The sequence below is a fragment of the Sphaeramia orbicularis genome, chromosome 20, assembly GCF_902148855.1.
Source record: "Sphaeramia orbicularis chromosome 20, fSphaOr1.1, whole genome shotgun sequence".
NCBI classification, from domain to species: Eukaryota; Metazoa; Chordata; class Actinopteri; order Kurtiformes; family Apogonidae; genus Sphaeramia; species Sphaeramia orbicularis.
In genome coordinates this window covers 35,346,979-35,374,479 of record NC_043976.1, presented here as the reverse complement: position 1 = coordinate 35,374,479, position 27,501 = coordinate 35,346,979, and the positions used below count along the sequence as shown (strand labels likewise).

General features: G+C 35.2%; 1 long non-coding RNA gene across 1 annotated transcript; it reads right to left on the bottom strand.

The window, feature by feature from the left end:
- Positions 1 to 8,591: 8,591 nt before the first annotated feature.
- Positions 8,592 to 20,410, bottom strand: LOC115411452 (uncharacterized). Its single transcript, XR_003934215.1, has 3 exons — positions 20,395 to 20,410; positions 18,029 to 18,032; positions 8,592 to 8,729 (listed from the first exon to the last, which is right to left on the bottom strand). It is a non-coding gene; the product is annotated as an uncharacterized LOC115411452 (long non-coding RNA).
- Positions 20,411 to 27,501: the final 7,091 nt, after the last annotated feature.

Below are 27,501 nucleotides of genomic sequence, written 5' to 3'. Positions count from 1 at the left end.
TTTATTATGTTTTTGGCCATTTATTACATTATTGGCCGTTTATTACGCTATTGGCCGTTTATTATGTTATTGGCCGTTTATTATTACGCTATTGGCCGTTTATTACGTTATTGGCTATTTATTACGTTATTGGCTGTTAATTAAGTTATTGACCATTTATTACATTATTGGCCGTTTATTACATTATTGGCTGTTTATTACATTATTGACCATTTATTACGTTATTGGCTGTTTATTACATTATTGGCCTTTCATTACGTTATTGTCCGTTTATTACGTTATTGTCCGTTTATTACGTTATCGGTTGTTTATTATGTTATTGGCCATTCATTACGTTATTGGCCGTTTATTACGTTATTGATCATTTATTATGTTATTGGCCATTCATTACGTTATTGGCCATTCATTACGTTTTTGGTCATTTATTACGTTATTGGCCATTCGTTATTACATTTGCAAATTTTTTTTTTAACCAGGCCAATAACGTAATAACCAGCCAATAATGGAACCAGTTATTACATTATTGACCAAAAGTTATGTTATCGGTTCAGGACTTTTAATACATTACTGGATAGTTATTATGTTATTGGCCGACTACATTTTAAAAATGGCAAATTTATTACGTTATCAGCTGTTATTACATTATCAGTCGTTATTACGTTACTAGCTTCTTGGTTGTTTAAGTAGTCAAAAAGTGTGTTCTTGTACGTGACTTCCCCCTGCTGGTGAGAGTATGTAATATTAATTCTACACAGAAACCACTTTAAATAGAACACACGATCGATGGTGATGTGAAAAATTATATGATCTCTATAATAATAATAATAATAATAATAATAATAATAATAATAATGTGATTGAACTGTAACCTAAATTTATATAATTATAAAAAAAAAGCCACAGAATAGTAGATCCAAATAATAAGTTGACATATATATTTAATCAAATTTTCCACAACGTACCTATGAAATGGCCTGAAATAGAAGTTTATTGATAAGCATTTCATAGATGTACAGTACACTGATTTGGTGAGAAAATAAACACTGACCACCGCATCCCAGTAACCCCAAAGTCTTAAAAATATGACACTGCCGGCAAAGTCAAATTGATGTTATTCACTTGAAAACAAGATAGAAAAAAAAAAATCAATATTTGATTATAAAATGTATATTTCTTATCTATGTTGCGACTATCGGAACAGAATCTCGTTATCTTCTCAAGCTCAACCTTGACAAGGTTATGGGATTTACTGATGGTCACACTAAACACTGAACAGTTTGAGGCCTTGGATGTGTTCAGAAAACCTGGGAGAAGAAACTGAGGGCAAAAAAAGGCCTTTGGAGTTTTGCATTTAAAGCCGTTTGTTCTGGTCTTTGGAAATTAAAAATGTTTTAAATAATGGGCTGGATATGTTAATCATTTTGTACCATTTTCATGTGGTTTTATGTGTAGTTTAGCTGCATCTTCATCATCTGATCTGTCAAAACAGTATGAAACTGTCAGGACTGTATATTTCTATAATGATTCTTAAGTTTGTTTTATCACATTTCAACCCAGTTCCACATGAATCCTTAATTATGGCATTCCTATCCAATAACATCCATTAACCATGTTTTTGTGTTTTGTTTTTTCATTTCACATTGTAATTACTATAGGAGATATGGAAAATAACCTCCCAGTCACTATAAAAATGTTACTGTTACTGAAAATATTTTAGTGGTCAAAGGTCATAGGTCAAAATAGCTGTGACAATAAGTCTGTCCAATTTTATGAATGGATAAACTTTTTTTTTTTTTTTCCAAATTAAAACATTTTGACACAAGAATTCACTTAGACTTAAGGTTGTCCTATTTGGATTTGGTGGCCAAAGGTCAAAGTTTGGAGGTGCTATAACACAATATCTCAAAGTTTGACAGAATGTGGGGAAATTTAACAAATTAATATTCAATTTGTTGCAAAGACAAACTCAAAAGATTTTGGTGTTCAAAGGTAAAGGGAGCTGTGACCTCATTTTTGTCCATTTTCAGAAAGAATTTTCAGAAATACCTGAAGGAATTCTTTTTGAACTCAGCATAAATGTTAATTTGGATTTAAGGATGTTCTGAGTTTGGTGGCCAAAGGTCAAAGGTTGGGATGTTGTGTCCTCATGACTGCCCATTCTCAAGACAATATTTCAAAGATGGTTTGACAGAATGTCGCAAAAATTAGCATATCAGTCAGTTCATTGCAAGTATAAAGAAAAAAAAGAGCTTGCTGGTCAAAGGTTAAAGGTCAAGGAAGCTGTGAAATGATGTTACTTCAGTTTATGAATGTAATATCTCAGAAATGCCTTGTGGGATATATACAGTATATTTGGGTTTTTTTGTGTTATTTTTTTCCTTGAATTTGCCACAACCATTTAGTTGGACTTAAGGATATCCTTTTGAGGTTTCGGTGGCCAAAGGTTAAAAGTTAGAGGTGCTGTGACCTGGTGTCCGTTTGTATAACACAATATTTCAAAGTTTGACAGAATGTTGGTGGTCAAAAGGTAAAGGGAGCTGTGACCTCAGTTTTGTCCATTTTTATTAATGAATCATTTCAGAAACATCTGGAGGAATTAATTTTGAACTCAGCACAAATGTTCATTTAGACTTAAGGATGTTCTGATTAGCTTTTGGTGGCCAAAGGTAAAGGGTTGGGATGCTGTGTCCTCATTCTCCTATGACAACGTCTCAGAGATGGTTTGACAGAATGTCACAAAATTTAGCCTATCAGTCAGTTCATTGCAAGTATGAAGAAAATAAGAGCTTGGTGGTCAAAGGTTAAAGGTCAAGGTAGCTGTGACCTCATGTTATTTCAGTTTATGAATGTAATGTCTTAAAGGATTTTTTTTCCCGAATTTGTCACAAACCTTCACTTGAACTTAAAGCTGCGTATGACTTTCATCACCAATTTTTCAGCAAATCCGTAAAACCCGAGTCATAGCCGTAAGTATTGTGAATCTGTAAGTCTTTCTGTGATTATGCACCCGAATATTTTTCCTTATGGTGAACAATTTTGAAGTGTACTCCACCACAAACACTCCATGTCTTTACAAACCAAGATGGTAGGTCACTGGGGCATTTTTGGAAATTTGTCAACACGCATTGTGGGAAGTGAAGCACCACGCAACCGCAGTAGCAGCAACAACGAACAAGTCGACCAAGCGAAAGCAGGTTTTCTCTCCCTGGAGCTCCGCTTCCCACAATGCACATCGTGACAAATTTCCAAAAATGCCCAAGTGACCTACCGGCTCTGTTTGTGAACAAACTGAATGTTTATCGTGGAGTACACTTCGAAATTGTTCATCGTAAAGAAAGAGATTCAGGTGCGTAATCACGGAAAGACTTACGGATTCATGATACTTTGGCTTGGACTCCAGTTTTACAGATTTGATGAAAATTAGTCACAAAAATCATACGCAGCTTTAAGGACGCACTAATTAAATTTTGGTGGCCAAAGGTCAGAGGTGCTGTGACCTGGTGTCCATTCGTATAACACAATATCTCAAATAAGGTTTGACATGTCGTTAATTTCAACATATCGTTCAGTTTGTTGAGAGGATCAGCTGAACAGGTTTTGGTGGTCGCTGTAACCTCATGTCATGTTATATATTGACATATATATGTATATATATTGTATAATTAACCCTTTCATGCATAGGTCACTACAGTGGACAGTTCTTCTCCAGCTGTTCTCTTGTATATTCATGGGTTTTGATGTTTTAGTTCCATATCAGCCAACACAGGGAACACTTACGCATCATCCCATACACTGACATTCATACCATTACTGTAACTTTGCTGTTCTTGATAAACCTGATCTGCAGTAACATGTTTAAGTGTAAATCAATTGTTATTTCTTAGACAAGAAGGGTTTTTTTTTTGCATATTTTCTCCATGAAGTGAGTAATTACTAGCATTCGAATATGTTAAAATGTGAGAAGACTTCAGATTAGCAGCATTAAAAATGTTTTTATTTCATTGTTTTCATATCACTTTCTAATATTTGGTTTTAAGCACATGTTTCTTTACTTCAAAAATTAAATGCATGGATATTTTTTTAACTCCATAGGAAAAAGAACTCGATTGCATTGGTTTTTTTATGCCTAAGGAGGAATAAAAACACTGAAGAAAAAAATCTTGACTAAGGTTCTCACAATTCATGCATGAAAGGGTTAATATATTTCAGGGCGACACGGTGGTGCAGTGGTTAGCACTCGTGCCTCACAGCAAGAAGGTCCTGGGTTCGATTCCAGCACCAGTCGACGGGGGGGGGCCTTTCTGTGTGGAGTTTGCATGTTCTCCCCGTGTCTGCGTGGGTTCTCTCCGGGTACTCTGGCTTCCTCCCACCATCCAAAGACATGCACTAATAGCTTAATTGGTTAATCTAAATTGCCCATAGGTGTGAATGTGAGAGTGATTGTTTGTCTCTATATGTTCAGCCCTGCCTATATGGTGTACCCCGCCTTCGCCCCTATGTAGCTAGGATAGACTCCAAGCGACCCCCATGACCCTAGTGAGGATAAAGCAGGTTCAGATACTGAATGAATGAATAGTATATTTCATATTATACGATGTCAGAAATGCTTTGAAGGATTTTTTTTTTTTTTCTAATTCAACACAAACTTTCACACAGCCGCTGCGACACATTTACAGCTGCAACTGCTAGTAATTGAAAGAGCTGTGCGAGACTCAACCGTCCCTTTGTAGAACAGAAATGTAGAATATTTCAAAGATGATGAAAATAAATCACTGACTGGCTATTGTTGTGCAAAGCATTTGTGAGATTACGCGAGTTAATAGCTCTTTACTTATAGGAGCATAACTCCTTTTATTGTTGCCAGAAAAGCGCACGTCTTTACAAGTGAAATTAACAAATCAAGCCTTTTAATGAAACCAAGTTGATTTGTGTGCCTTCAGATTTTACGCTTTTGACAAGTTATTAAGTTGTAGGAGCTGTTTTTTTTTTTTGTGTGTGTGAGGTGCACCAGCTTCCTGCCATTGTTTTTTGTGTAAAGCCCCTCCCCACTTCCCTTCTACCACAACAATATAAGTCTGTGATATCAGCTCCATGCCGCCGTATCAGTGTTTCTCACCTCCGAAAAAATTAAGAATGCAATTACAGTTGCACAAAAGAGGAGGCGATGGCTTGTTCTCCTCTGCACGGCTTTATGATAATTAAGCGACAGGAGGTCAAAGACGGGGTGTGTAAAAGTAATCACTGAGTCACTCTTTATGAATTCTAAATGACCAGATAAAAGGTGAGGGTTGGGGAGGGTTAACGCTGACGGGGGAGGTAAAAAAAAAAAAAAAAAAAAAACTACTTCCTCACATACGATGCAAAGGGAATCTAGCAGAGGGGATTTCAAACATTTTGCCATTTTCAGGGGGACGTCTGTTTGCCAAAGATACCGAGAAGTTCATGACCGTGCCGTAGCATTGGTATGAGGTGGGTATTCATGTTGAAAGAGCCTTGTGATGCCATTTCCATCCGTGATGAGTGCGGGAAAGGAAATACTGATGAACCGTCCGCTATCCTGATTCGCAACACACGTCAACTCCATCTGCCCGCAATTTACGCTGCAGTCTTTGTTCCTGAACTATGTCACAAATTGTTATCCGAGACAAATAATAATGGCATTTCCTGTTGATGTAATGTGCCTGAATTGATAAAGTCAAGTCCAATTATTTGCTTAAACCCAAATGGTAAAATAATGAGTGAATATTTGGGCCTGTGGCAGTTTATTAATCATTAATTCCGTTGCATCATTACCCTCCAGGGAACACATCTACCCCATCCAACAGAGTCTGTGTTTGGGAATGTGCGGATATATACCGCACTTTTATGCTGAGGAAAACAAAATGTGTATTTAATGCAGTTTTAAGATTCATGAAATAGGTTCATAATAAAAGCTCTAGTCCTGAAATACAGATTATCCTCAGGGGTTATGGAAAAAAAAAACAAAAACAGAAGAACGATATTGGTTTATTATGATATGTTTTCTTGTGTCTGTGGTGAGTTCTGCATGGTTTGTGTGACCAGAAGCCCAGAAAATAAACTACTCTATTCACCACTGACTAGGAATCCATCAAAACAAGACTATTTTTTAGGATAATGTTGTTTTCATATGTTGATTTGATCATTGTTGATGGATTTTCTGCTGGATGGATCTGACCCGGCTGTGACGCAAACAGTTGAAGTGTAACTTTACCCAGTTCTGTTGTAACGTCACCCCCTGTATGATCGGAAAAGAACAGCTACATCGAGCCGTTTACATGACCGTAAAAATCCGATGATTGCCGTTATCAGTTGTGCTCATAAATTTACATACCCTGACAGAATGCACATGGGACAAAGTCACTTCAGTTAAAAACCTCAGGACGGGAATCTGGGTGTTGTCATGGATTCAGACTAGAGCCCGACCGATTAATCAGCCGGCCGATTAATCGGGCTGATTATAGAGTATCACCAATTAATCAACATCGGCCAATAGGTAGCCAATGTAGCCGATATATTAACTTGTTTTGCTGCACGGATATTCTGTCGCTTGCTGCTCCTGTGTGTGTGTGTGTGTGTGTGTGTGTGTGTGTGTTGCCCGGAGAATAAAAGGAACTTTAAAGCGAGTTAGTTTCACTTTCACTCCTGCTCGGACAATGACGCTATCACCCCCCACACACAATCACATAATCACGGAGCTAACCCCCCCCCCCCCCCCCCCCCCACACACACACACACACACACACACACACGCTCTGATAAGGATGGACCGCCCCCCCCCAAACTCAAAAAATCACAGACCCCACACACACACACACACACACACCCATGTCTCCCTCACAGGTTCATTCTGCCAGCAGGCCTGGGCGTTAATAGCGTAGGGGAGACCTGGGACAGTTGTAACACGGGTCAGTTGTAACTCTTGCAATTGCTCCAATCAGGAACAACTTAGGACTCACCTAATTCACTCTGCACATGCTCAGTTTAGTCCTTACTCCACATAAGAAGTTGTAGTGCCGTGAGGCAGACATCAAAATTTGCGAGTGAAAACATAATTGTGTGGTCAGTCATATTTTTTTGCTGTAATTACCTCCGCCAAGGAGGTTATGTTTTTGCCAGGGTTTGTTTGTTTGTCTGTCCGTTAGTGTGCAACATAACTCAAAAAGTTATGGACAGATTTGGATGAAATTTTCAGGGTTTGTTGGAAATGGGATAAGGAAGAAATTATTAAATTTTGGTGGTGATCGGGGGTGGGGGGGCCCACGGGGGGGCCCACTGATCAGCCTTGGTGGAGGTCTGCGCTCTCCGAGTGCTTCTAGTTATTTTTGTGATTGTATAGTTTGCATTTGGAAGTTGTGTAAATTAACCTCATTCATTGAAAATGAAATGAATGTTTGTTTTTTTTCCCCATTCTTGTGCAAAAACTGTAAGTGATATTGTTACCACGTGACCACACAGGAAATCTTTGGGCCAAGCCGAACATTTGTGTGTTGACAGAATATTTTAGGATGAATCGTTTGGGAATGGTAGCCACTTGAAAATGGCCCAATTCATTTTAGATGGAAAAATTTGACCAGTTTTTCGCAATTTTAACAAAATCCGTGCATCGGAATGTCACACCACATACATAGCACATCTTCCGAGACCAGGCGGCACATTTTTGTAATATCATGTATTGGTCTATTTCCAATGGTCTGGGCCGCATTTTTTTTTTCAAAGTTTTTTGTATAAGTCATAAAAAGAAGAAGAAGAATATACAGGGTGACACAAAAAACGGGAACTTTTTAACAATCCAATAAAACCAAGAGTGATGGAAGAAAAATATTTTATTCATTGTAATTGAAACCTTAAAACATGCCATTTAAGAAACAATGATGGAATTTTCATTTTTTTTAAATTACAGGGTGACCCAAAAACGGGAATTTTTGAAGTGTGTATTGGCAGACATGAGCAAGTGGCAGCACTGTGAGACAGTGACCTTGAGCAAGTAAACACACCCCCATTTTAGTAACCATTGACGGCTGTGCGAGAATTGTTCGGTAACCGTGTGATCTCAAGATTCGGTAACGTTCCCTGGCCCCCTAGATCGCCAGATTTGTCCGTTTGTGATTTTTTCTTGTGGGGCTATCTCAAGAGTAAAGTGTACACGACTCGACCAAGAAGAAGAAGATGAGTTAAAACAGAGAATTCAGGATGAAATTCACAGTATCCCAGCTGAGATGTTACAGCGGTCAATGAGGAATCTCAACAGCAGATTTCAAGAACGCATTCGTACAGGAGGACGCCATCTACAGGAAGTAATTTTTAAAAAATGAAAATTCCATCATTGTTTCTTAAATGGCATGGTTTAAGGTTTCAGTTACTATGAATAAAATATTTTTCTTCCATCACTCTTGGTTTTATTGGATTGTTAAAAAGTTCCCGTTTTTTTGTGTCACCCTGTATATGACGAACAATAGCCCCCTGTGCATTGCATTGCAAGCACATGGGGAACTAGGATATGACAACTTTAGATCAGGGTCATTTGGATAGTTTCTGCTGTCAGTATGATTTAAAGAGCAAACACATTTGTTTGATAAATGGCTTCACCCAACCACTAGCCACGAGTGAAATAAAAGCTTTTGTATTATTATTCATATTTTCTGATAAATGGACAAAGAATCACACATTCTGCAAGAGTATGTAAACTTATGAGCACAACTGTACATGCACTTCAGAAATAATCGAAAAACCCTGGTTTATATGTTTCAGTCCATTATGTAATTTCTTTCGGAGTACGTACATACGTTATGACGCAAGATGTACACGTACACTTCCTGTCATTTTCATCCGGTCTTATCTTGTTACCATGGCAACGCATATGGTGTCACTGTTAACTGTCCTAATGTGGGAGCTCAAAAAAAAGTGCAAAATAGGTCACACGTTGCTGCTATCCTTCATTTCATTGTTTGTTTATATTTTTCCTTTCCTTTTTTTTTTTTTTTTTTTAAACCTCCTAAGACCCAGCTATGGGTTTTCTGTCCATTTGTGGACAAGAGTTTCACGACTTCACACAAAAAAAAAAAAAAAAAAAAAAAAAGAAAAGTTAACTGTCCACCACAGAGGATATTCCGTAAGAATTTTAAAAACTGCATCTGAAAAAACTGGTGCATCATGATGTTTCCAATATAGGCACTTAATTAATAAAAAACAAAAAAAGCTTGTACTTTGCCGATATTTCCTGGGTCTTAGGAGGTTAAGACAAATTTCCTGATGTAAAGCTGTACAAAAAAATCTAAAAGTATGTGACTCCATGTCAGAAAACATGCCGAAAAAGGAAATTTGAGTCATTTTTCCCTTCAAAAATACAGTTTTCTGAAGTTTTATGTTGATAATTACCAATACTGATGTGTTTTATTGCAATAAATGTCAGTCATATGATTCTGTTTACAGCTCTAAAAGCATATTTAATGGTTAGTGTCAATTTAAATCAAAGTTCATGTTTGTCACAGTCTCTTATTCCTGTCACTTAGATCTTAACTGCAGCATAGTAATAAATATTGTAGTAAATGCAAAGCTCAATGCCCCATCCATATTAACCCATGAAGACCCAGTGCTATTTTTGTGGCTGTTCCCAAATGAATCTTTCTCTCTGGTTAATCTTTGAGTGATTTATCACCATTTATTATAATATTATCCTCTGTATTTTGCATTTTTCACTGTAACTCATGCATTTTCCTGGATTTAACCCATAAAGACCCAGAGCTACTTTTGAGGTAGTTCCAATTTTTTTTTTTCCATATTTAACTTTTTTCAAATTATTTATCACCATTTATTATAATATTATCCTCTGTATTTTGCATTTTTCAAAGTAAATCATGCATTTTCCTATATTTAATTCTCTAATCATGAAGCTGTTCATTAAAGCCCATCTTAAAGTTAAGGATTATTATATCAAAAACAGAGAAAACTGAAGAAAAAGTGACTTTTTCAGCAAAAATATCATTAACTGAACATAAAACCAAGTGTGTCCATCCACTGTTATGATCCAACTCCATGGGTTTTACTGATGAATCAATGTTGTAGAGCAGGGGTGTCAAACATGCGGCCCGGGGGCCAAATGCGGCGCGCCAAAGGTTCCAGTCTGGCCCGCGGGATGAATTTGCAAAGCGCAAAAATTACACTTAAGATATCAGCAATCAAGGATGTCGAAGTTGTTTTTGTTCAGGTTCCACATACAGACCAATGTGATCTCAACTAAAATAATAGCGTAATAACTGATAAATAATGACTCCAAATTTTCTTAGTTTAATGCGAAAAACATAATATTACATTACATCTATAAATAAGTAATGACAACTCCAAATTTTCTCTTTGTTTTAGTATAAAAACTTACATGAAATAATGAAAATATTAACATTTTCAAACTATCCTTTAATAATAAAATGTAAAAAACGTGACATTTTGAAAGTGAAATTTTAACATTATTCTTCCTGTTATTAAATATTTTGTGCCTTTTGTAGATCCAATACGTAATACACATGTATAAATGGTAAATTGAGGTGTAATATTGTTAAAATTGCACTTACTTTCTCAAGAAATTTCAGCTTTTTTCAGGTTATTCACATCATTTTTTTTTTTTGTGGATAGTTTGCAAATGTACATATTTTTATTATTTAATTTTGATTGCATTAAAACAAAGAAAAATTTGGAGTCGTCATTATTTACAGGTTATTATGCTATTGTTTTACTGGTCCGACCCACTTAAGATCAATTTGGGCTGAATGTGGCCCCTGAACTAAAATGAGTTTGACACCCCTGCTGTAGAGGATGACAGTGTTTCCATAGCAATTACGGAGCCTCTAAACGTCATTTTACATCAACTATTTCCATGTATTGATAGGATTAGTGGATCAGAGCTTATTAAAAAGTTTAAATCAGTAGATGGTTGTGGTAGCTGGTGGTTGTTTGGGTCTTTATGGGTTAATTCCTTAAATTAATTTACACATTCATGAAAACTCAGCATTCATTTCAAAGGTTAATTTATGAAAACAGAAAAGAAAAAGTGACTTTTTCAGCAAAAATATCATTAACTGAATATAAAACCAAGTGTGTCCATCCACTGTTATTTATCAAACTCCACGGGTTTTACTGGTGAATCAATGTTGTAGAAGATGACAATGTTTCCATGGCAACTATGGAGTCTCAGAGTCCAAATGGGTCATATCTGATGATCATGAAAAGATGAAAAACTGCATTTTACACTAAATATTTACATGTATTGATAGGATTAGTGGATCAGAGCTTATTAAACAGTTTAAATCAGTAGATGGTTGTGGTAGCTGGTGGTTGTTTGGGTCTTTATGGGTTAATTCCTTAAATTAATTTACACATTCATGAAAACTCAGCATTCATTTCAAAGGTTAATTTATGAAAACAGAGAAGAAAAAGTGATTTTTTTCAGCAAAAATATCATTAACTGAACATAAAACCAAATGTGTCCATCCACTGTCATTGATCCAACTCCATGGGTTTTACTGGTGAATCAATGTTGTAGAAGATGACGGTGTTTCCATGGCAACTATGGAGTCTCAGAGTCCAAATGGGTCATATCTGATGATCATGAAAAGATGAAAAACTGCATTTTACACTAAATATTTACATGTATTGATAGGATTAATGGATCAACAGGTATTAAACATTTTAGTTCCGTAGATGCTTTTTGGGTCACCGGTGGAGGTTTGGGTCTTTAACCCTTTCATGCATGAATTATGAGAACCTTAGTGGAGTTTTTTTTTTTTTTTTTTTTTTTTTGAGTGTTTTTATTCCTCCTTAGGCATGAAAAAAAAACAATGAGACTGAATGTTTTTTTTTTTTTTTTTCATAGATTTACAAAAATGTCCACTCAGCTACACCATGAATTTTATTCTTGAAGCAAAGAAACATGTATTTAAAACCCAATATCATAAAGTGATATGAAAACAGTGAAATGAAAACATGTTTAATGCAGCTAAATCTGATGTTTTCTCACATTTTAACATATTCTAATACTAGTTACTATTCACTTCATGGAGATAATATGCAAAAAATAACAATTAACAATTGATTTCCACTCAAGAACCAATCAAGAACAGCAAAGTTAGAGTAATGGTATGAATTGCAGTTTGTGAGATGATGCCTAAGCGTCCACTGTGTTGGTTGATATGGAACTAAAACAGCTAAACCCTTGAATATACAAGATAACAACTGGAGAAGAACTGTCCACTGTAGTGACCACTATGTATGAAAGGGTTAAGGCAGATATTTTGCAAAATAGATATGTTTTTCTCAGCATTTTAGGCATTCAAGCTCCAGTTTGTTTATATCTATGTGTTCAGGTAAAACTAACTAGTATGTGTTGGTCGGTTTCCTTCTTAGGCTCTAAATGGTGCTACTATTAAGAGGTATTAAATATAACTCTGTTTTAAACTCTACATTCTGTACGGCCGCTTTTTAGAAATCAGCAATAGATGAAGTAAATAATAACAGCCTATGAGATGGTGAACGCTTCTAAGCTTTTTCATAATTAAAACATAATTAGGGGAGGGAATGAACATATTCTTTAAAGTGGAGTAAAACAAATGACTGCGAAACACCACTTTCCTAATAACGCTATAATGCATCAGTAGCAACAACTTCTGGCTGTCTGCTTACAAATACAAATTTCTCCTATAACCTTTGCAAGTTTAATGTCTACCTTGAGTTGCTTTGCATTGCCACCAGCGATTTTTAGTATGCAAGCGCGGGGGGAAAAAAAAAAAAAGCTAAGTCCGACTAATTTGTTACTCTGCTTAGATTTACATTCCCTGGCCCTGGGAACAGCCGCTCGCCTGCTCCGGCCCATTTGTTCAGCACTTAATAAATTGCACAGCAGGTTCAGAGAGGTGATATGATTGATCACTAGATATGGTGTTCCCTAGCAGCAATATTTGTCTGAGGACGCAGGGAGAATTAGCAATAACTATGTATTTGGGAATTTGACTTTCACAGATGGCATAACTAGGACGATGAAAGTGCTTTTATGAAATGCAACGAGGCTTTGCCGTGCTTTAACTCGGCCTGTTTTATGAGCGGAAACACAAGGCGACATTAAACACACTCCTATGATTTGGTTGTTTATGTGGATCGTCTTCATGTTTCTTTTGTAAATAGATTAGTTTGAGGCGTGTTCTCCGGCTGTAGAACGAAACACCTCCAACTCTGTTAGTCGTACCCGGAAAAAAATAAAAGAATTTCACCTTAGTCATTCAGATGAAGGGCTCAGTAATCAGGGTAATTGCGGATAATAACCCTGGCCTACACTCTAGGGCCTGGGGGTGTCAGCCGGCCCCTCCCTTTACATTTCCCCTCCTCGCTGCTGTTGCCATGAACAGAGAAGGGGGCTCGGAGGCTCCCACTGTTCAGCATGATTAACACAGCCTTTGACTCTTAACATGCCTCCCAGGGAGATGTGGGAAGAGTCTATGCTGGGAATTTTAACTATGTTTAACAAGTTAGTCACTATTTATATATATATATATATATATATATATATATATATATATATGTGGCATAATAATAAGAGCAGGTAGGAATTTAAGCCTGTAAGGTCTGAACCATTAAATCAATCAGACAGAAAATCCCAGTTCTTTCAAATTGGAGCCTTTATTGGTCCTACTGAACAACCCAATTTTTTTTTTTTTTTTTCCCCCCAAATATCATTTTCCATGTATAGGTTTCAATTTTGTATCATATTTGATAAATCGGGTCTCAATGCTCAAATATTATTTTTGAACAAACAAAAACATAATATAATGCAAACATGTCTAACAAATTGGTAATTCCTTTTCAAAATTGGTAAAGTTCTGCCTCCTTCCTCGTTAAAGCTGTGGGAGACTTCCGTCACCAATTTTTCATCAGATCTGTAAAACCTCAGTCATAGCCAAAGTATCACGAATCCGTAAGTCTTCCTCTGATTATGCACTAGGGATGTAACGATTACCGGTATAATGATAAACCGTGGTAAAATTTCCCCAAGGTTAGTGTTACCATTTAAATTCTAATTATCATGATAATCATGTTTGATTACCGCACTTTGAACACAAACTTGATATGGAAAATGGTCCAACAATGGCTGTAAGGTGCTATCTTTAATGCACATTTGTATGTTTGGCATGGCATTCACTGTTTTAGACTCATGTTTGTTCAGGTTCCACATTTAGACCAGTATGAGCTAAAGTGGATCCGAATCAGTCAAATAAAAACAGAATAAACAAGAAATAATGACAATTACAAACGTTTCTCACACCATTACAGTAAAAATACACTAAAGTATACAAAAATATGCAAAAATACACTGATGTATGCAAAAAATATGCAAAAATACACTAAAAACATACTAAAGTATACTAAAAATAAGCAAAAATACACTAAAGTATACTTAAGTAAACAAAAAATCCAAAAATACACTAAAAACATACCAAAGTAGACAAAAGATGTGCAAAAATACACATAAATACATATTTTTAATGCACATTTGTATGTTTGATGTTTACATGTTAATATTTGAATGTTTCTGCAACAGAAAGTACATTGTGCCTATTGTTTTATTGATTGATTGATTTTTATTTTTTTCAAATTATTTCAGTGTGTGTATTAGTACTTTTTGAACATTTTGACCACATTTCAACAATACCGTGATAATAATGATAACCGGGATAATTTTGGTCACAATAACTGTGATATGAAATTTTCTTATCGTTACATCCCTATTATGCACCTAAATCTCTTCCCTCACGGTGAACAATTTTGAAGTGTACTCCACCATAAACAATCCATACGTTTACAAACAGAGCCTGTAGGTCATGCAGGCATCTTCGGAATTTTGTTGCAATGTGCATTGTGGGAAGTGGAGGTTCGCGCAGCCACCAGACAGCGGCAGTGGAACCATATGATATTATATGGCTGCAACAAACAATGCAGAGACGGCTGAAATGGCTGGAGGGAAGTGGCGCTCCAGCTGATTCCGTGTCATGTTTGTTGCAGCTGCCGCTGCTAGGCGACTGCATAAACCTCCGCTTCCCACAATGCATGTTGCGACAAAATTCTGAAGATGCCCGAGTTACCTACTGGTTCTGTTGATAAACAAATGCTTTGTTTATGGTGGATGGCACTTCGAAATTGTTCACCATGAAGGAAAAGATTGAAGTGAGTAATCACAGAAAGACTTACGGATTCATGATACTTAGGCTATGACTGAGGTTTTACAGATTTGATGAAAAATTGGTGAAGAAAGTCTCCCGCAGCTTTTATGACAATCTTGTATAAAATTTTAACTATTGAGCAAATGGTTGAATTTTTATGAATATTTAACCCTGTAAAGCCTGAACTATTAAATCATTGACAGAAACTTCCAGTTCTTTGAAACTGGAGCCTTTATTGGTCCTTCTGAACAACTAAAAAAATGCTTTCAAATATCAATTTCCATGTATGAGTTTCAATTTTGTGTCATATTTGATACATCGGGTCTCAGTACTCAAATATTATTATTTTTGAACAAACAAAAAAATAATATATCACAAACATGTCTCAAAAATTGGCAATTCCTTTTCAAAATTGTCAAAGTTCTTCCTCATTAATGACAGTCTTGTAGTGTCACTGGAAAGGCCTCTGGTGAACGAATTCCTCCCCCCTGGTGGATTATCTGTGTATTGCATGTATCTAATTGTACACATCAGGTTTTTCAGAAAAAAAATGTCACACTGATCATGTAGAGGGCTTCAAAACTCGTATCAAATATGATATGTTTGGCGTTATAGGGTTAAATGGACATGAAATCTAGTGTGTACATCCACTGTCATTCGTCAAACATGGGTTTTACTGGTGAATTAATGTTGCAGAAAATGACTGTTTCCACGTTCACTACGGAGCCTCTGAACGTCCAAATGGGTCATATCTGATGACCATGAAAAGACGACAAACTGCATTTTACATCAAATATTTACATGTAATGATAGGATTATTGGCTCAACAGTTATTAAACATTTTCGATCAGTGTATGAGTTTTGTCATCTGCAGCTGTTTCGGTCTGTCAGTCGGGAATCTAACATCGAACTAAACAGTAAAACATTTCCTGCACCTGCCGTATACGAGCTGGCAAACACCACCGTTTAGCTTTTCCACATGCCGCTTGAAAATATTTCCACCCCTATCAGCTGTCTGTTCGTGCCATTTAAGACATCAACCCAGCGGATATTTGTCCTGCATCCAGATCCCTGTCCATTAATTGATGTTATTCTGTGGACAGGGATATTGATGGCGCAGCTCAGCCAGATTGGCAGCTGCATGAATCGTTATTAGCCGGGCGGTTGGACACCCCCAGCGGGCCGGGAGGAAGTTCAATAGGCTGCCTGTGATATGGCGTTATGCTTCAGGCCCCCCGGGGGAGGTGATCACGGCTCAGACAAGAGATAATTAACCATCTGAGGCTGGCGGCTCACAAGCCAGCGGCCAGGTGAGGAGGTGAGAGGGATAAAACCACAGGACAACGCAGACAGGAAAGCAGCCCTCTGGTGTACCAACAGCAGTGGACGTCAGGCCGGAATGGAGACCCTCTGTACAGGCATCACACACCGTCATATGAGCTGAAACTTTAATGAGGCCTTGGGGGAAGCTGGGATGTTGTAGCAGCAAATAAAGCGACAACACTAAACATTTACAGTACCGGTTTTAGCATCATATCGTCCAAAGATTAAGAGGAGAAAACAAGCTTTTGCTTTGCTTTGTCCCTGCGAAGCTAAATGTGTGTCTTTGAACGCCTCACGTGTGCACATTTTGTCTTCCAAATGTTTTTATTAGAGCATAGTAGTCGCTTTTCTTTTGGAAATCTGCGCAAAACTTTACCGATATTTACTGAATGTCGAAAAAACAGAAGTGCGTAGTGTCGGTTTTTCCATTAAATCACAAATGCGATGATTTGTTTGTTTTTTATCATGAGATGACATGAGAAGTCGTTCCATAAACATGGCGACGAACGTAAATATGGTGTTTATTTACAGATATATTCATTATTATTAAATATTACCCCTCTATCTTGAATTATATTAACCCTTTCATGCATTAATTATGAGAACATTAATCAAGATTTTTTTTCTTCCCCTTTGGGCATTAAAAAAACAATGTGATTAATTTTTTTTTTTTTTTTTTTTTAACAAAGCTATTTTTCATGGAGTTGCAAAAATGTCCACTCAGCTGGACACCATGTGTTTCATTTTTGAAGCAAAGAAACATGTATTTACTGATATACTATGTGAAAAATATGAAATGAAAACATTAAATGCTGCTAATTTGATGTTTTCGCACATTTTAACATACAGTTTAAACAAAAAGTTATGGATATTTTTAATTTTTGGGCTATTTTTTTTTCAGTTGGGATTCTTGCACAACACTTTTTACTTTTTTGTGTGTGAATTGAAACACCTTTTTTTTTTTTTTAACCAGACATAGTTTTATTTACAAATGGCAAAAATGACAAAAAAAAGACAAAAAAAAAAAAAAGAAATATCCTTAACTTTTTGTTTGTAGTGTGCTCTAATACTAGTCATTACTCACTTTATGGACATAATATGCAAAAAAAAAAAACCAAAACAAAACAAAAAAAAAAAACAACTTTTGTTGTTAATTACAGTCTAATAACAATAACAAGGACTTGATTTACACTCAAACATGTTAGATCAGGTTTATCAAGAACAGCAAAGTTACAGTAATGTTTTCAATGTCAGTGTATGGGATAGTGCATAAGTGTCCACTGTGTTGGCAGATATGGAACTGAAACAACAAAACCCATGAACATACAAGAGAACAGCTGGAGAAGAACTGTCCACTGGAGTGACCAGTATGCATGAAAGGGTTAAAAATAATTGGGTTTCCTGGTGTGTCCACACATACTGTGACATGTTTCTTCTTCTTCTTCTTCATTTGTTTTAACGTCCATCAACATGTTTTTTTAATTCACCTGACTAGTTGCAAAAAAGGTCTTTCCATTGCAGTTTTGCTTGATATACCATTTGCGCTACGCCTGTAAAACCACCTCTTGCCGGCGCAAAAACTTTTAATAAAAAAATGAGACTTTTGGCGAAATTATCGTTTTTCCATTTGGTAAATTTTTATGCGCAAGTTATATTTGCGCAATTTGAGGGTCAATGGAAAAGCGACTAATGTCACACAGTTACAAGTTTACTGCATACACATTACGTGCGAGATTTTTACATCCATACACATAAATGTGCAGTTAGTTCATCGTGTAATCTTATTGTTTTCTTTGAACATATAACATATAATAAAGAACAGATACAAACCACAAATGTGGAAAAAAACAACAACAACAACAACAACAACCACCAAAGATAAATAAAAAGAAATATCCCTCCCATCCCTTCTCATGCCCATTTTGCACCATGGAAATAAATGCAAAATGAGAATATTAAAGGTAAATAACTGTAAAATGGATAAATATGCACATTTATAGCTGTTTCATATGGCATTTTGAGTAGAATAAAAATAGAAATGGAATGCAAGAACAATAACTGCAAAATGTCACCAGCTATTGAAGGTAAATGTTAAAAAAAAACAAAACAAAACAAAAAAACTGGCAGAATATATGTCTGTGGCACGCTGATACAAAAATAAATACCTGTATCTATAGAGACTTTGTTGACTTTTCAAACTTAGTCATTTTTCATCTTCTCTGCTTGCATTTATTCTGCCATTATACCTCAATAAACACCTGATTTTGTGGTTTTAACCCAGTCGATCACCTATTTCTAACATTTTCCAAAGATAAACTGCAATCAAAACTATAGAATTATCACCTAACCAACAGTGGAAAATGGAAAAAATAAAGAAAGTCAGGGCAAAAACTATTCTGTAGTGCAGGGGTGTCAAACTCATTTTAGTTCAGGGGCCACATTCAGCCAAATTTCATCTCCAATGGGCCGGACCAGTGAAATAATAACAGAATAATATATAAGTAATGTCAACTCCAATCTTTCCTCTGTGTTTTAGAGCGAAAAAAGTAAAAATTATGCGACGAAAATGTTTACATCTGCCAACTATCGTTTAAAACAATGTGAATAACATGAACAAACTGAAATTTCCCAAGAAAACTAAGCACAATTTTAACAATATTCTGTCTCAGTTTATCATTTAAACGTGTAAATTACAATGTACAGATCACAGCGGATCAACAAACACACAAAACATCTAATAACAAGCAGAATATTGTTAAAATTACACTTCAGACATTTCATAATCTTCGTATTTGTTGAGGTTATTCATGTATTTGTGAAATGTTAGTTTGTTTCAGTGTAAATACAGTAAAATGACATGAAAATGTTTACATTTACAAAGGGTAAAGTTTGGAGTTGTGAGTATTTCTAAGTTATTATGATAGAGTTTTACTGATCTGACCCACTTGAGATTAACCCTTTCATGTATACTGGTCACTACAGTGGACAGCTATTCTACAGCTGTTTTCTTGTATATTCATGGATTTTGTTCTTTCTGTTGTTTTTTTTTTGTTTTGTTTTTTTTACACATATCTTTATTAAAGTTTTCAGACACTACATATCTTTTCTGACATGAATTGGTAACATTATGTAGATGTCACCTGAGCATAAACCCCCAGAATCACAAGCCCTCCCCATAGTTTTCACACAATTTATCAGTAAATACATGTTTCTGTGCGTCAAAAATTAAACGTGTGGTGTCCAGCTGAGTGGACATTTTTACAACTTCATGAAAAATAGGTTTATAAGAATTTTTTTTTTTTCATTATTATTTTTCTGTATGTATTTTTTAAAAAATGTTGTTTTTATTTTATTATTTTATTTATTTTTCAGAAGAAAATTTTCAGTCGTATTGTTTTTTTCATGCCGAAAGAGGAATAAAAACACTCAGGAAAAAATTTTGATTAAGGTTCTCATAATTTGTGCATGAAAGGGTTAAATTGGTCTGTATGTGGAACCTGAACTAAAATGATTAATATCTTCAGTGTAATTTTTGCATTTCACAAATTCATCCCAGGGGCCAGATTGGACCCTTTGGCAGGCCGGACTTGGCCCCTGGGCCACATGTTTGACACCTGTGCTGGAGTGGATTCGATAGAAAGATTTCATGATTTCTATCAGAAACTGAACATCACCAGTAGGGATGCACCGATACCACTTTTTTCCAGGCCGAGTACGAGTACTTACATTTGAGTACTTGCCGATACCGAGTACCGATACGAGTACTTAATAATCCCATTCCAGTTCTTAGTTCCTTTTGTAAATGTGCTTTATTGTCGTTGTCATTAGTCTGACTGGAACAAAGTGCTGCTACTGACATTTAATGTGTTGGAATGAGCGTTTCTCAATTAATCCACCAGGGGGCGCCACTCTGAATTAACCATACTGGACAAATACCACAAAGAAGAGTAAAGTTTTTTGAGAAGAAGAAGAAGAAAGTCAGTGATAACAAACATGGAGACGACAGAGGTAACACTAATGTGATACTAATATTGCAGCGTTTTCACTGGTAAGGTTTAAAGTTTACCTTCAGCAGGAAGAGAAAAGAGAAATGAGCCATAAGTTTCGTTTTCACTTCTGTTGGCAGCGGTCCGCACCGCTCCGTACTCCCGCTGGTATTCTCATTCTGTTTACGCATCTGCAAGCGCCTGGTAAACAGATGGAATGTACGCAGAGGACGGACAGAACGCTGCGTCCGTATCTGTCTGTGTCTGTAACGTTACTTGCAGTCAGCGTTACTTTTATCACCGTCATTTATTTTGAAAAATCTCCACACACATTATTCCACCACTGCGTACCTGCTGCACTGAACTGTGAATGTCAAACGGCCGTAAGTGGTAACGGTGCATTTGTATTGGATTACTTTTACGAGTACGAGTACACACACTGAGTATCGGAGCCAATGCCGATACTTGTATCTGTGCATCCCTAATCACCAGTATATATTGAGAGGAGAGTATCTCTCCCAGTTGAGGCCCTCTGCACTAAATCAACAATATCAGATCGTATCGGGTTTCGGCCGATATGCAAGGCCCCAGCATTGGTATCGGCATTGGAACTGAAAAAGTCAGATCGGTACATCCCTAGTTGTTATAAGGTGGAGTTAAACTGTATTATCTGGATCTGTTGGGTTCTGTAAATTGGCTTGAGAATCCAGATTTGACCAGTTCTATATGTAAAGTGTCATGAGATAACTTTTGTTATGATTTGGCGCTATATAGATAAAATTTGATTTTGATATTTTAGTATAGTACAGTATTAGTGGTCTTGGTGATCCCATTTTAATTCATTTCCTGATTGTCCTTAACCAATTAACGCCAAAGGTATCCAATTTGAGACATGAGTTTTGAAGCCCTCTACATCAGGGGTGTCAAACATACGGCCCGGGGGCCAAATGTGGCCCGCCAAAGGGTCCAATTCGGCCCCTGGGATTTTTTTGCCAAGTGCAAAAATTCCACAGTCTTGAATTGAATTAAGCAAAAAATCTTGAATTAAGCCAAAAAAAAGAAAAAATCTTCAATTAAGTTAAAAAAAATCTTGAATTAAGCAAAAAAAAAAAAATAATTCAATCAAGTAAAAAAAAAATCTTGAATTAAGCCACAAAAAAAAATCTTCAATTTAAAAAAAAATCTTGAATTAATCCAAAAAAATCTTCAAGTAAAAAAAAAAAAAAAAATCTTGAATTAAGCAAAATAAATAAATAAATAAATAAATCTTCAATTAAGTTAAAAAAAAAAAAAAAAAAAAGAATTAAGCAAAAAAAATATTGAATTAAGCCCAAAAAAATCTTGAAGCAAAAAAAAAAAAAAAAAAAAATAAAATCTTCTAATAAAAACATCTTGACTTAAGCAAAAAAAAAAAAAAAAAAAAAAATCTTCAGTTAAGTTAAAAAAAAAAAAAGAACTAAGCCAAAAAAAAAAAAAAAAAATTGAATTAAGCCAAAAAAACAAAAAAACAAAAAACAAAACTTGAAGCCAAAAAAAAATGTCTAGAATTAACAACTTAAATTTTTTTCTTTGTTTTAGTGCAAAAAATAACTAAATTATGAAAATATTTACATTTACAACCTATCCTTTAACACTAAAATGTGAATAACCTGAACAAATCTGAACAACCTGAAATGCCTAAAGAAAATTCAGCCCAATTTGAACTCTTTTCTGCCTGTTCCTCAGTGTTTAGTGTCTTTGTGGATCTGATCCATAATGCACATGGACAAATGAAAAGTTGAGGCAGAATACTGTTAAAATTGCACAAAATTTTCTTACATTTTTTAATTGAAATTTCAGTTTTTTCTTTTTTGTGTGTGGACATTTTATAAAAGCAAGTATTTTCATAATTTAATGTTGTTGTTTTTTTTACACTAAAACACAGACAAAAATTTGGAGTTGTCATTATTTATAGGTTATTATGTTATTATTTTACTGGTCCGGCCCACTGGAGATCAAATTTAACTGAATATGGCCCCTGAACTAAAATGAGTTTGACACCCCTGCTCGACACGATCAGTGTGATTTTTTTTTTTTTCTTGAAAAACCTGATGTATACAATTAGATACATGCAATGCAAAGATAATCCACCAGAAGGGAGGAATTCCTTCACCAGAGGCCTTTCCAGTGACACTACAAGACTGTCATTAAAGAGGAAGGAGGCAGAACTCCGACAATTTTGAAAAGGAATTACCAATTTGTTAGACATGTTTGTGTTATATTATGGTTTTGTTTGTTCAAAAACAATAATATTTGAGCACTGAGACCCAATGTATCAAAGATGATACAAAATAAAAACTCATACATGGAGAATAATATTATAAAAAAAAAAAAAAAAAAAAAATTGGGGGTTGTTCAGAAGGACCAATAAAGGCTCCAGTTTCAAAGAACTGGAATTTTCTGTCAATGATTTAATGGTTCAGGCTTTAAACAGTTAAATACATTTCTTCTCATGGCCTTTCCAGCCAACCACGTATCTGTTCTCAATGGAAATTCCCTTTATTAATCAAAAATATAGTAACTTACAGGTCACAGTAAACCTCTTGGTCATGACTTGTGTCCCATACTTCAACATTTTCCATCTGATTTCTTCTAAACTTGTGCTTAAACTTTGTGAAAGTGGCCCGCTCTTACATGTTAAGTTCATTCCCACAGTATAACACCATGTATAGAAACAGCACTTTCTCTCTATTAATATTCCATCTTCTGCCACAAAGTAAAAGCTTATAACCTCTCAGAAACCAGTTGACAGGTAATTATTAACCTGCTCTACTCCATGCTGGTGAACCATGCACTGTACCTGCACGTCATTATGTGAGAAATGGAAAATCTCATCCTTTTTATCCTCCGTTCATGTTGAGCATTCTGGTCAAAAAGCTGACTGCAGCACCCGCAGAAAAGGCCAACAGAGCTCCAGGTAAACCACTTGGCTGGGGTCATATACTGAACCGCAGACGATCGACAGAAACACTGTATGTACAGGGGTTGGACAAAATAATGGAAACACCTTCACCTCAAGATGATAATGCCCCAATCCATACAGCTAGAATTGTTAAAGAATGGCATGAGGAACATTCTAATGAAGTTGAGCATCTCGTATGGCCGGCACAGTCCCCAGACCTCAACATTATTGAGCATTTATGGTCAGTTTTAGAGATTCAAGTAAGACGTCGATTTCCACCGCCATCGTCTCTAAAAGAGTTGGAGGGTATTCTAACTGAAGAATGGCTTAAAATTCCTTTGGAAACAATTCACAAGTTGTATGAATCAATACCTCGGAGAATTGAGGCTGTAATTGCCGCAAAAGGCGGACCTACACCATATTAAATTATATTTTGTTGATTTTTTAAGGTGTTTCCATTATTTTGTCCAACCCCTGTAGCTCTACACTGGAAAATATAAGCTGTTGTTTCAACTTAAAAATATGAGTACATTTTTACATCAAATGAACATCATGTCTCAATGAAATATCCCTTGTGTGAACCTGGCTTTGTTTTTTGGACACAGATTTGTTAGTTAGTTGAACTCTTGGGGAACTGCCTTGTGCGTTGTAAAATGTCCTCCCACCTTCCAAACAAGGCACAAAAGAGCGACAATACAACACAATGTAAAAAAAAAATTAAGGTATTATTCCGGCAGCAGGGGTGCTGAAAAAATACTGTAAAATAACGGAAAATAACCATCTCATAAAAATACGGTAATTTTCCATAATTAAAATACAGTTTTCTGCCCTAACTTTACATGAGATTTTGCCTATTTTTTTTTTTACTTTTTAATGTTTAATAAAGAATATTTTTATGTTTTATATTTAAAACAATCAAATTACCTATAAATATATATATATAAATAATTTTCAATGAGACTAATTTGTACAATCCATTGATAAAAACTGCATTTGGAAAGTTTATCAGTGCTTATACATGTTATACATTCACAAAAATACATTTATTCAACATTTTTGTTGTGAAACCTCCTGTAATTACACAAGATATTTGTCAATTAACAAACAAGTCTTGTTAAACTTACAGAACAAATACTTCTTTTGCAGTTAATTTTTAGTAATTTTATCTCGTTTAATAATTTTTTTTTTTTTTTTACAGTATTAAACTTTAAATTAACAGTTTAATCTCATGAATAGAAAAGAAGTATTTGTGAATTTATAATACATTTGTAAATGTATTTTAACTGTACTTTTCTGTGAAAAACGAAAACATTTCTTTTAAAAAATTTAAATTTTTTGGTTATTCACGTTACAGTTTTTCGTGTTATTTTACATTTGACATGTAAAATCACAGTCTATTTTTGTCATTTCATGGATATTTTCCTGTATCTTGAAAATACAGTAAAAATCTGTAAAATAAACAGTGGAAATTCTGTTAAATTACAGATTTTTTTTTTTTTTTTTACAGTGCACAATATCATGACTCGTGTAAATATACACACCACTTTTAATTGCGTTGTTATCTGTATGCATTATAAGCTTTCTGCGCATATCTTCACGCAGTTATTAGCCCCCTGTCCAACCTGAATCGATGCGTCAAATACCACGCACTGAGGGTTAGGGGTTATGTGAACTGGAGATCTTGGCGTAAATTGACACGTAATCAAATGGCGTTGAATAGACGCAAAAGGTGGAAAATGCGTAGGTAGAGCACGCTGAATGCTCTCAGAACTGGTGTGACATACACCATTTATCGAGATCAGTCTGGATGATAAGTTCATGTTACGTCACCAAAATGTGATGACGCGGTGCTTAACTCCGCCCACTCTAATTAACTGTCACTGAAGTTAAGTCAACAGAATTTACAAAGTTAGACAAGGATTTTCAAGTTAAGTTTTGAGACATTTGTAATTTGAATTTTTTTTTCTTTTTTTTTCACAATTTGATTTCACAAATTTCACAGCTTGTGAATTTTTTTTCACAAGTCAAGTAATCAGTTGCACTGGAAAAAAAATCTAATTTTACCAAGTGTATTTTTCTCATTTCTAGTCAAAATATCTCATCACACTTAAAATAAGACAATCACCTAAAGAGTAACTATAAGACAGTGAGATATAAGAACTTATTTTTAGACAATAGAATAATAGCATAGAATAAATCTGATTTCAAGAAATCTTACCAAGATAATTTTCACTTGTTCCATTGGCAGAGTTTTGATTAATTCAACATTTTTTTTTTTTTTTTTTGCTTAATTCAAGGAAAAAAAAATCCACAAATGGAACAAATGTAAATTATGTCATAAGATTTATGTTTTTCCAATGTGTTGTTCTAACACAGAATAATACACTGTAAAATAAATAAATAAATAAATAAAATAAAATTCTAATTTAACAGAATTTTTACTGTTAAACTGATTTTTCCTGTATTTTTTAAGATACAGAAAAATATCAATGAAATGAAAAAAATAGACTGTGATTTTACATGTGAAATGTAAAATAACATGAAAAAACTGACTGAATAACCAAAAAAATTTCAATTTTTAAAATATATTTTTTTTCTTTTTTCGCAGAAAAATACAGTTAAAATACATTTGCAAATGTATTATAATTTCAAAAATATTTCTTTTCTATTTTTGAGATTAAACTGTTAATTTAAAGTTTAATTCTGTAAAAAAAAATAATAAAACAAGATAAAATTACTGACAATTAACCATTAAAGAAGTATTTGTTCTGTAAGTTTAACAAGACTTGTTTGTTAATTGACAAATATCTTGTGTAATTACAGGAGATTTCACAAAAAAATGTTGAAAACGTATTTTTGTGAATGTATAACATGTATAAGCACTGATAAACTGTTCAAATACAGTTTTTATCAGTGGATTGTACAAATTAGTCTCATCGAAAATTATTTATATATATTTATAGATAATTTGATTGTTTTAATACATGTAAATATTCTTTATTAAACATTAAAAAGTAAAGAAAAATAAAGCAAAATCTCATGTAAAGTTAAGGCAAAAAACTGTATTTTAATTATGGAAAATTACTGTATTTTTATGAGATGGTTAGTTTCCATTATTTTACTAGATTTTTTCGGCACCCCTGCAGCCGGAATAATACCGTTTTTTTTTTTTTTTTTTTACAGTGTATGTTAACGCAACAATTCTATTCTACAGTGTAGGACTCAATTCCTCCTATTTTTTTTTTTTTTTTTTTTTAACCCCAGATCGTCAAACCCATGCTAATCCCAAACTTTACATAACAGGTTCTGTTTAATCGCATTTGTCAGGGGAGTGAGACGATGATCATCGGGCCGACTCATCGCAGTAACTGTCACGTTTTCTGCAACTTCTGCCAATTTGAGCCCTTTCAAAACAAGTCGAGGAGCGGCTTTGGCAGAGTGTAATCCATACAGCTCCTGATCACATGTGCTTTCACACACACATGCACGAGGCCAAGTCTAATAAACCCACACACACCTCCCCTCCCCTATCCTCCCCTCCCCTCCCGCCGGTGCCTCCAGGCTGGCGGTGGAAGGTAAATTGAACAACGGATCGGCTGAGGCAATGTGATGGAGCAGACTATTGTTGTGGACATAGGATTAAACACCATGTTCATTTTGTGCTCAACACAGATATTGACTTTCTGTTGTCCTATAGTCAGTTCATCCCCTCTCCACACTGTTGACATGGCGACTGGAGGCTTTAAGCGTTACAGTGACACTAATGTGGAGACGAGCCGGCGCTGGATCTCCGCAACCTTTTAAAAGTGCATCCAGTGTAATTACTTTATTCACCACTCGCTTCCATTCATATTCATTAGCCACATTATTGGGATTCAAAGGATCCGTGATGACAACAAGAACGCCATCGTTGTTCATTTTGCACCTTTTATTATTGAATAGCAAACATTTAATCAATAAATGGAAATGTCTGTGATTCGAACACTCATCCATCTTGGTTGGGCTTGTAGGGCATTTGGGTGGTGGTGGTGGA